Source organism: Macadamia integrifolia, unplaced genomic scaffold, assembly GCF_013358625.1.
Source record: "Macadamia integrifolia cultivar HAES 741 unplaced genomic scaffold, SCU_Mint_v3 scaffold369, whole genome shotgun sequence".
NCBI classification, from domain to species: Eukaryota; Viridiplantae; Streptophyta; class Magnoliopsida; order Proteales; family Proteaceae; genus Macadamia; species Macadamia integrifolia.
The window spans coordinates 221,773-233,944 of NW_024869731.1; positions in this window are offsets into that span (position 1 = coordinate 221,773).

Below are 12,172 nucleotides of genomic sequence, written 5' to 3' on the forward strand. Positions count from 1 at the left end.
GATCATGAATGTATCGCTTCAGCATGGATACATGAAATACGTTATGGACATTCTCGAGTGAAGGTGGCAGAGCAAGCATGTAGGCTATTGACCCAAGCCGAGCTAAGATCTCAAATAGGCCAATGTATCTCGGGCTCAACTTACCCTTTCTATGGAATCTTTGCAACCCTTTAGTAGGAGAGATCTTGAGGAACACCTTTTCTCCTGCCTGAAACTCAATGTCTTTCCTGCGGCTGTCTGCATAGCTCTTTTGATGTGACTGAGCTGCTTCAATCCTTTCCCGAATAACATCAACCTTGTCACAAGTCATCTGTATCATTTCAGGTCCTAACATTCGGCGTTTACCCACCTCATTCCAATACAAAGGAGTCCTGCACTTCCTACCATATAATGCCTCATACGGAGCCATCCCAATTGTAGCTTGGTAACTGTTGTTATAGGCAAACTCCATAAGGGGTATATATTCTTCCCAACTACCACACATTTCCATTGCACATGCCCTGAGCATGTCTTCCAATATCTGTATGGTTCGCTCTGGCTGACCATCAGTCTATGGGTGGAAAGCAGTACTCAAATTCAATTGTGATCCCAAGGCATGCTGGAAGCTTTTCCAAAATCTGAAAATGAACCTTAGGTCCCTATCTGACACAATGCTCACTGGCACTCCATGCAAGCGCACTATGTTATCTATATAAAGTTGTGCTAACCTAGCCATAGAGAACTTGGTCTTGATGGGTATGAAGTGACCAGTCTTAGTAAGCCGATCAACGATCACCCATTTCATGTCCATCCCCTTAGGTGTATATGGTAGTCCGGTGACGAAGTCCATTGTAATCCTATCCCACTTCCAGTCTGGTACTGGGAGTGGCTGAGAGTACCATAAGGTCGATGCCTCTCAGCTTTTACTTTTTGGTATGTAAGACAAGTCGCCACATACAGGGCTATTGTGATTCTCATGTTTGGCCACCAGTAATTTTGTTTAAGGTCTTTATACATCTTTGTACTTCCTGGGTGGAATGAGTACTCAGAGCTGTGTGCTTCCCGCACTATCTTGTCTTGTATATCCAAATCATCGGGCACACACAATCTTCCTCAAAACTCAGAGCTGTGTACTTCCCTCTTATCACCTCTTGTCGAATAGACGGATGCACCTGTAGAGCCCCCAGTGATACAGTCCACCATTTAAGGTTTTCTAGTTGATGTTCAAGCTCTAAGGTTGCTCCCTCATATAAGAGGGATTCATCCATTAGCGTCGCTTCTTGTACGAGTGGTGGGCTGACTGCTAAGTATGAGAGTGACACAGTCTGTGCCTTCTGGCTCAATGCATTTACTACTACATTAGCCTTGCCGGGATGATACTGGATGTCGCAGTCATAATCCTTCATGAGCTCAAGCCATCTCCTCTACCTCATGTTCAAATCTTTTTGGGTGAAAAGGTACTTAAGGCTTTTGTGATCACTGTATATCTCGCACTTGTCCCCATACAAATAATGTTGCCAAATCTTTAGGGCAAAAATGATTGCGGGTAGTTCCAAGTCATGAGTGGGGTAGTTCTTTTCATATTCCTTTAGTTGTCGGGATGCATACGCTATCACCTTACCGCGTTGCATGAGAACACAACCCAACCCCACCTTAGAAGCGTCATTGTAGACTTTCATTCCACCTGTGCCTTCAGGGATGGTCAACACAGGGGCCGACACCAATCTTTTCTTCAATTCCTGAAAACGCTTCTCACATTCCTCTACCCATTCAAATTTCACACCCTTTTTGGTTAACTTAGTTATTGGTGCTAAGATCCAAGCAAAATTCTCAATGAAGCACCGGTAGTATCCAGCCAAACCCAAGAAGCTTCTAATTTTAGTGACATTCTTAGGGCTTTCCCATTCTACTACTGCTTTCACCTTATCAGGATCCACCTCGATTTTGGCCTCAGACACTACGTGTCCCAGGAATCCAACTTGCTTAAGCCAAAATTCACATTTACTGTATTTGGCAAACAATTGTTGTTCTCTCAACCTCTGTAACACCATCCTCAAGTGTTGAGTGTGCTCCTCTTCTGTCTTGGAGTAGATCAAGATGTCATCAATAAAAATAATTACCCATTTATCGAGGACATCGTGAAATACTCGATTCATTAAATCCATGAATGCCGATGGTGCATTGGTTAACCCAAAAGATAATACTAGGAACTCATAATGACCATACCGAGTCCTGAACGCTGTCTTAGGTATGTCGTCGCTCTTTATCTTGAGCTGGTAATAGCCTGACCTGAGGTCTATCTTCAAAAATACCCTTGCACCTTGTTGGTCAAACAAATCATCAATGTGTGGCAATGGATACCGGTTCTTAATGGTTAGCTTATTTAATTCCCGGTAATCGATGCACATACGCAAGCTACCGTCCTTCTTGACAAACAATACTGGGGCACCCCACGGTGAAACACTTGGGTGAATAAACCCCTTCTCCAATAATCCTTTCAACTGCATCTGTAATTCCCTCAATTCGGCTGATGCCATCCGGTATGGAGCTTTAGACACTGGAGCTGCTCCAGGAATCAAGTCTATAGCAAATTCTAACTCTCTATCAGGTAGTAGATGCATCAGATCATCTGAAAAAACGTCGGGAAATTCTTTAACCACCTTTACCTCTTCTAGTGGTGTAACCTTTGCATCAACATCAAGTACAGATGCTAAGTAACCCTGACATCCACTTTCCAACAACTTTACCGCTTGAAGAGCGGAGACGAGGACCTTTCTAGCCTGTTTCATTTGATCTGCTCGGTATACCAACTCTTTTCCTTCATCATCTGTCACCCTAATTAGTTTTTCAGCACACATCACATTAGCTCGATGGGCCGATAACCAATCCATGCCCAGTATAACGTCAAAATTCTGCATATTGAACTTAATGAGTTGTGCATCCAATTTCTTCCCACTGATTTCCATTGGGCACAACCCATACACCTCCTTCAACTGTGTAACTTTACTAGTAGGCATACTAACAATCATCGCATGATCTAGGGTCCTGGGTGACATACCAAGTTTCTCAGCAAATCTCTTAGATATGAATGAATGTGTAGCTCCTGAATCGAATAAGACATAGGCTGGTATGCCCAATATAGATAGGACACCTAGTGTAACAATGCATATAAGTACAGTAGGTCATCAATAGATAACATAAGGAAATTCTTAAATTTAAAATGTACCTGCTACCACTTTCGTGCTGGCCTCGGCTTCCTCAGCTGATAGGGCATACATCCTTCAGATTTCAATGAGGGACTCTTCTAAAGTTCAGAGGCAGCAACCAACTGGTAGGCCTTCCTAAAGAGGTCTATGATGATGGAGAAGACCATGGTAGTCAGTGACTTCCATAAGGTTCAGCTTCATGAGAGGTTCACCGCACTGGGTTGGCAGCCTATCCTCCACATAGACCATTCGTGATATGAACAACTGGTTCATAGATTCTACTGCAACATGGAGGTCTCTTACCAGTATGGAGAGTATAGATAACTAGCATGGTGAAGGGGGTGGACATTCAGTTGACTGTGGACACCCTGGCTAGCATTTTGGGTATTTCTTCAGTTAGGCACCATTTCTACAGTCCTCCCAGGAGTAAGCCTGTGGGCCCATCCTTGAGTTTGGAGACACAGGACCTTATCTATGAGACCATCTGTGGCAGCAGGGAGTGTCTAGATTCTGAGATGTCATTTTACCTAGAGGTTCATGTGTTTGCCCATTTGGTCCAGTTCAACTTGCTCCCCAGAGGAGGTCACCGGAACCAAGTGGGCTTCATGGCAGCCTTCTTAGCCTTCTGAATTTTTACGGCCTTAGAGGGAGGTTCCAAGCACTTGTGCTTGCCTTACGTCATCCTCAAGACGATGGAGCACCATACCTCACACCCCGAGGATAGAGGGTTTCCATATGGTAGGATCCTCACTAGGATCTTTGAGTTCTTTGAGGTGGATCTGAGTGGTGAGGAGGGGAAGACTAGCAGATAAGTTTGATAGAGGGAATCTATTGAGGATGGGTCTCCACACTCTCATGGATGTACCTTAGAAAGCAGGGGCTCAGAGAGGCAGGGATAGGAGGACTGCCCATAGGGAGGATGTTCCCATGGAGGAGGAGTCTAGTGAGGAGGATGAGGACTATGTTCCTTAGTGCGAGGAGAAGGATTTTGTGGACAAGGATATCCTCGAGGAGGAGCCTCTTGACTCAAGAGGTGCTGATCCGGGCTTCATGAGAGCTGCAGGCCCATAGCATAGAGCCCCACCACCTGAGAGTGGTGCATATGATTTTGAGGGCATGATGTCTTCTATGAGGCCCTTGAAAGAAGGGCAAGATCTGCTGCTAAGAAGACTAGATGAGAGTGCTTCCAGAGAGGAAAACATCCTAGTGAGGCAGGCTACCTTAGAGAGTTCCTTTCTCAGATTGGGCGAGGATCTGGATACAACGACCAATGCCATTTCAACGGATTTTTCCCAACTTCGGAGGGATGTACAGCTGGTGAACTTGAGGTTTGACTACTACGATCGTCGACTCAACGTTAGCTCGAGACCTAAGAGGGACGGAGTAAGAGTATTGGATGATGACGATGATCTTTGAGGACTTAGCTCACCCGTCTACACCAGCTTCTCACTTGTTTCCGTATTGTTGATCTTATTATATATTTCTTTCTTTTCTCACTCTTTGTACTTTATTTGTCATTGGACTTACTTGTGGGGTGTTATGTTTTGTTGGTGGTTTGTGGCGAATTTTGTATGTTTGATAACTTTTCGTAGTTTAGTTGTGGCGTCATTTGTTAAATATGCTCATTGATATATATATATATGTTGTCTATCAGGTGTTTGTGTGTGAAAATTTTTGGAAATCTTGTTTTACGCCGTTATGCTGCCGAAATTTCGTTAAATTCGTACTCGATAGGTTATGACATACATTAACTAATCTTTTATTGATTCCAAGTAACTTTCTCTCATGCATGCCATGAATGCAATAACTAAATGCAACCATTTTTATTACTTTTTTTTTTTTTTAATTCTTTAAAGTTTTTACATTACCCAATCCCATTTCCTATTATAAATTCTATGGGGTCTAAATGGTATGCTGTGAATAAATAGAGTATCGCGCTCTAATACCACCGTTGTCACACCCCATTCACACAGAATCGGACCGGTGACAGGGTTAACTCCGGCTAACCCAAACCTACCAGTATCATCTGATACAGTATCCAACCACAGCATACACACAACTAAGATAATGTTCAACAGTTAAGCGAAAGACTTAATTTACCTGTAAATATTCTCAATTTACTTGATACCCAAATTATAGTACATAGATAAATACATGTGGGCCCGTAGGTATGATATTTAACAAAAAAAAATAACAATTCACGTATTAAGTATACAAAAGGGGTAATCAAAAGAATCAAAAAGTAACCCTGTATGAAGTCCCTACTGTGGTCCCACAGCACAGCCCTCGCACGTGCAATCTGTGCCATGCTCATATTCCTCGGGGACCCACCAATCCTCTTCGGGGAATTCAACTGTGGGGCCCGACCCTTGATCCTCAGGCTGGTGACCTGTAAAATCATCTAAAAGAGGTGTACACGTGGGATGAGCTCACTAGCTCAGTAAGTGAAAAGGAGGACCACACAACAGTCTACATAACAATCACAATCATATGCACTATATGCTATGCAATCCATTTTTCATCACATCCACCTAAACAATATTACTAAGTCTTTGGTTTAGTGCTACTACAACCACAGTGCGCGTATACTCTGGGTACGAGCCGCGAACTCCATCCCGCGATACACCCATAGGGCTATCGGAGAAGGCCCACCGTGAGTACTCGGAAAAGTAAAGCATGCTGACCACCGGCTCTCAACATAAAAGTAAATGACAGAAAATAAAGGTGTTGACTCCAATAATTTAAAAGCAGTATGATTGGCCCTCTTGAATATACCACCGAGGTTGTCGACTGTCCTAATGACCAACCGAGCATATGTCTAACCGCCACAGTGACCCGACAACCATGACCACTGCTTCCCCTCGAATGGTAACCCAACACCTCAACCCCTGTTGGGAAGGGTCGTAGTACGGGAAGATGATAATCCTAAACCGCATGCTCCTATATGACATAGTACGATTGCATAGTGCCACCGCGTCTCATTCCATGGGCCACCAATGCACTCGTTTCCAAGCCGACTACGACATCTAGTCTATTAATGCATTATGCACAATGTGGTCAACATTCATCACATAAGCACATCACCATTTGACATTGAGAAAAATAAACACAACACACATGGCATAAAAATATGAGGATGGTTAAGCTACATATAATTTGCATGATGACATGGCTAGTCTAGATACAATTTAATGAATGCCAAACAAGCCTTAAAATAAGGCCAAACATCCTCTCCCCACTTACCTATTGGGTACAAAGACTCACGCCCGGTACGGGTGAGATCCGGCGTGAGAAATGTTAACTTTGGCGAACCTATCATAAGTGAATGGGGTTAGCATTTCACCACTTTGGATCAAAACTAACAAGATTTGATGACAAAATCATATTTAGAATCCTAAAAGAAGGTCGCACGTCCGTTTTGGGTCCATTCGGACGTAAAAATCACGATGGGAGCCTCTCTGGTGGGTCGGACAGCCCACCTGTCTTGACCCACCAGTCATGACCGACGGGCAGGTTGACCCGGTGGTCAGCCCATCGATAGGGGCCCACCAGTGGAAGTTGAGGGCCTGCTAGGACTGGCGGGTAGGTTGTCTCGCCGGTTGGCCTCGAGGCCCTGTCCTCTCAGGTGGGTGCCCTCAGGCGGGCCATTTGGCCCACCAATCTTGGCAGAAAAATGCCATTTTCCCCGAACCCTTCCCCAACCTTTGGGAAAATCAAATGGGGCTTTTCCAAACCCATTTTCCATACATTCAAAGTCTCATAAGATGATTCTAACCTAGATCTAGGTTAGATTTAAGGAATGGAAGCCATCTTACCTTCTATGCTGAAGAACTCTTTCAAAAACCCCAAAATCACTTCAAATCACCAATGCTTCCCCAACCATGTAAACACTTCTTCAAATCCTTCAAAATCAACACATAGACCATCTATTAAACCTTAGATTCATCATCTCAAGGGGAATTTATAAGACCTCAAGAAACTCTACCCAAATCAAGGGTTTTACTTGGGTTTGGTGAAAGTTTAAGAACATTGCATTTGCTCACCTCTAAACGTAGATCTCGTGTTGGAGATCACTCTTTCGACATTGGAATGGGAAGATCAACCCTTGGCATCGCTTAAATCCATTTCTCCTTCCTCTTCCTTCCCCTTTCTTCTTCTTCGTTCTCTTTTCTCCCTTCTTTTCTCTCTCCTCTTAACTTTTCTCACCAACTATTCAGTGTAATAAATGAGATATGAAAAACATAATAATAGCTATTTATACTTCCTAAAAACCATTAGTAACACATGGGTGGGTCACTCAGGTGGGCGGATGCGCCCACCTAAGGGCCGAAAATTGGCCAACAAGTGGGATTTTGATGGAATTCGACTCTCAGCATGAATCTCACTCTCGGCACAAGGTATATTATACGTATGCGCTTTAGGATACGGCTACATACCATATTTTATCCGTACATGGCCTTATGATATGTGCATATACACGGCTTGGGTACACCCGTCTCCTCTGGCACTGACTCGAACTTGTCCAGCCAACCGGTGTTCAAAGTTACCCTTGCCATCATGGTCCATAAGGAACCTGCCTTAACCCTCTCCTGTTCGGATCCTGCATGGTTAAACCGAGTTTAAAAAGTAGGGTATCACAGATATGGTCCTATGATTGATATCCTTCCACCACAAATACAAAATTCCTTCCAAATATTTTGTCAAAACTCGACCCCACAACCGCACCAACCTGACCTTCTCCGGTTCTTTCTCCACTGCTGCCTGGTATGGATACTTTACTAGGAATACCAAATATATGATCTCCAGACATCTGATTGGGCCGCCCTAATCCTTTGTCGGATCTTTAATGTCAAATGGTGGGACAACTGTGATGTCCAAGCTCATCCAAATCAAGCATCAAAAGTGAGAAAGAAGCTCTTCTGGCCCGGTTAGCTAAGCTCGGTTCTGATTCAGACGAAGATGAAGGCTCTAGCGATGGTGCCCACAGTCTAGGGTCTATCAAATGATCTATGCCAGCCCAATGCTATGGCCAAGATCCATATGAAGATGATCTTGACTATGAGCCCGCCAGCTCCAAGGCATCTTCCTCAAGCAAATTCAAAGAAGTAACCTCCTGAAGATCTCGTCGGACCACAAAATCAAAGTCCTCTTTGACGAAACCATGATTTGGTCCTCAACGTCTGCAAGGACGGTTCTAAACTAGCCTACCGGTGCAGTCATAAAACACACTTAGTCAAATAACCTCGGACGATCTATTAAGGAATGAAGGTACTGTTACTGTCCCAGGTAAAAGGACAGTCCGGCCAATACCATGCTCAAACAAATATTGTACAAATATTCTTGACCAAACCAATACGGAGAATAGTGTCCCTGACACGTGGAATACCGTGGTGTGATCATAGAAGATTCCAAATCAAAGGACAAGAATAGCTCCAACTTTCGGCACCAGCTGTCGGCAGCATCTGTTCACTTCAAATACAAATTCAAGTGCATAGTTTCAAATAGTGACAAAATGAAATATCAAATAGTACCTAATTTGGTATAGTACCAAATGAAACCCAAATGCACCGAAAACCCACATGTAATCCAAATTTACTTCCTTACATTATAAAAGGAGCATCACCTCATTACCCAAACCACTTGTAAAATTTCTCAAACTTGTAGTTCCAACTTGGGACTCCAAACTTAGAGAAAGAGAAGCTCTAAAGCTCCCCTATTCTCTGCAAATCATCTAAGCTCCACCGGACTCTCGAAGTTCTTTGCCGGTTCGCAAACAACCAGGTTCTGATCATCTCTACAAGTCTGATCACCCTTAAAAGTTAGCACCAGCAAACTCCAAAACCCCCTTTAAGATCAACATATCCTTCTTCTTCTCAAACCTTCCAACCCAAACCTACCCAAAGACTCAAGAACTCTGTATCAAAATCTCCAAATATTATAAACAAAGTTTACTTTAATTTTCAAATTATTTCATTATTTTCTACATTTCATCTTGCATATAGCTTGCTTCTTGTTCTATCCTCAGATCAAAGCCTACAGTCGTGCCTCTTGATTCTGAGAAATAGATCTGGTTAAGCAGCTTTTTATTTTGTGCAAAGTCATATCCTTTTATCTTTATTTTAAGTTCATGGTCTTGTTCATTATTTACTTGTTTATCTTAATTCAGCACGATTTAGTTCTAAGTAAGGTATCGCACCTATCTTAGTGTTAGTCTCCTTGTTGGATCGGAGTAAGGTATCGCACCTATCTCGTCCATCGTACCATACAGAACCAGGAGATCACTATTTCTCTAGATTTTGGTTTGATCGATCCTATTATCTGGTATCAGAGCCACGATAGTAGTGGGTTCGGTTTATTTTATTTGTAGATTTTTTTTCTTTTGAGTAATCTTTTTATTTCTAGGTTTTTTGACGAGGTATATTCCTTTGGACTCTTAGGAGGAGTGGCAGATGAGTGTAAGACCACGCTTGTGCCCAAGTTATGTTGGAAATACCATCTTAAAACTTAGATCTAGGAGGTTACCTAAAGATTAAGTTATCTCAAATAATGAATCGTCTATCCTGCTCCATGTCGATGACATCGGTAAGTGAGGCGAGCACAAGTTCTAATGTGCTCCGTTATGATGAACAAATTAATGATGAGCAAACCACAAATCTAAATCATCGACTTCAAAAATGGATATGCCCAAAGTATCCCGTAAAGAAATTTACGACAGAGATTGGACCTCTTGGGAGACCATCAAAACTGTTGAACAAACCATTAATTTTGCTCCAGAAATAAAAGAAATTACACTCTTTGATCCAATTTCTTTACAAGAATTATACACCAAAAACAAATTTAACAGTACCTCCTTTCCTTAATAGGTCGTCCGGGGTTATTTGACTAAGTGTGTTTTACGACTACACCGATCGGCTAGTTTAGAACCGTCCTAGCGGACGTTGAGGGCCAAATCATGGTTTGGTCGAAAAGGACTTTGATTTTATGGTCCGACGAGATCTTCAGGAGGTTACTTCTTTGAATTTGCTTGAGAAAGATGCCTTAGAGCTGGCGGACTCATAGTCAAGATCATCTTCATACGGATCTTGGCCATAGCATTGGGCTGGCATAGATCCTTTAATAGACCCTAGACTGTAGGCACCATCGCTAGAGCCTTCATCTTCGTCTGAGTCGGAACTGAGCTCAGCTAACCGGGCCAGAAGAGCTTCTTTCTCACTTTTGATGCTTGATTTGGATGAGCTTGGAAGGATCGGAACTAGTTTGAGACCCGTAAGACTTTTGATGAGAGCAGTTTTTTCACATTTGGAGACATCACAGTTGTCCCACCATTTGACATTAAAGATCCGACAAAGGAATGGGGCGGCCCAATCAGATGTCTAGAGATCATATATTTGGTATTCCCAATAAAGTATCCATACCAAGCGGCAGTGGAGAAAGAACCAGAGAAGGTCAGGTTGGTGCGGTTTTGGGGTCGAGTTTTGATAAAATATTTGGAAGGAATTTTGTATTAGTGTTGAAAGGATATCAATCATAGGACCATATCGGTCCCACCACTTAAGGAACCTAAGGGGTGTTTGATTATTAAATCTATTCAAAACAGAAAAACCAATAATGGCGGTGAATCCTATTTTGGAAACAGAAGGCTTTGTACCAGGCTTCTTGGTAATCACAGTATGTATAAGTTTGAGGTTTAAAGGTCACTGGAAAATTTCTTGTGGTAAGGGGGTGACCGCCCCAATCTTGAAGGGTGAGGATTTTACAGATGGTTACCGTTGTGTGGGTAGTCAGAGTTTGATCTTTTCTATCATAATTGACTTTGAATTTGACAGAGTCAGTATCTATGAGGATGAACTCGTAAAATTCATGATTTTTTGTGGCAGAATCAGAGTGATGGTGCCATCCTTGAAAGAAGACATTTTGGGCAATATTGACAGGTGAGTCCGTATATTTGAAAAGAGGTTCTTCAATAGTAAAGAGGTCCTCTTTGTAAGATTTTTCAGGGTATTGGCTTTTGGTTTGGGGTCCCTGGGCAGTTTGGAGGGGTTTGGCTTGTGTAGTTAGTAGGCTGGAAGTTGGCCTGTTTGTGGTTTGGAGGGGTCCTACTGTAGAGGACAAAAATACAGCATGGGAGTAAGGTTTATTTGAGGAGGCCAACTGGGACTGGCTCCTGGTGACTATTTGGTTTGATGGTGTTGCAGAGGCGCCATAACTGGATTTGGTTTGGATAAGGGAATTTGAGGAGGTAGACTCCTTAGGGGGAGCCATCCTGATAAGGTTTATTTGTGGAGTCTGGCCCAGTAGGAATTCACGGGTAAGAAAGTCAGGGACAGAATTTGATTCTCCTTTAATATATTCTATTTGAAATTCAAAAATTGATAATAAAGCTTGCCATTGGGCAAAAATTTATTTTGATGCAAGATTTGAAACATCATTTTGTAAAACATATTTAGCTGTGCTACAATCAACACGAACTAAAAATGGTTTATTTAATAATGTGTTTTGAAATTTTTGTATGCAAAGAACAATTGAAAAAATTTCTTTTTTAATGGTACTATAATTCTTTTGAGAAGAATTCCAGATACCAGAAGTGAATTGGACTAATTGTTCTTTGTTGTCACTTGGAAGCTTTTGTTTGAGAATTCCCCCACACCCAATATCTGAGGCGTTAGTTTTGACTATTTTAAAAGCCTCAGGGTTAGGGATGAATAAACAGGGGATTTTCTTAACTAATTTTTTGATAGTCTGGACGGCCGTAGTTTGGGCCGAAGACCAGGGGTTGGTTTCTTCTTAAGCCGAAGGTATAAAGGCTCAGAAATTTTACTAATTTGAGGAAGAAAATCACGAACGTAATTTAAACTTCCTAAAAACCTTTGTAATTGGGTTTTGTCAAGGATTTGGTCAGGGAATTTTTCACCAAAGGTAATAGCACGATCGATAGGGGTAAGGGTACCTTTTTCGATCAGATGGCCAAGAAATCTGACTTTGGTAAG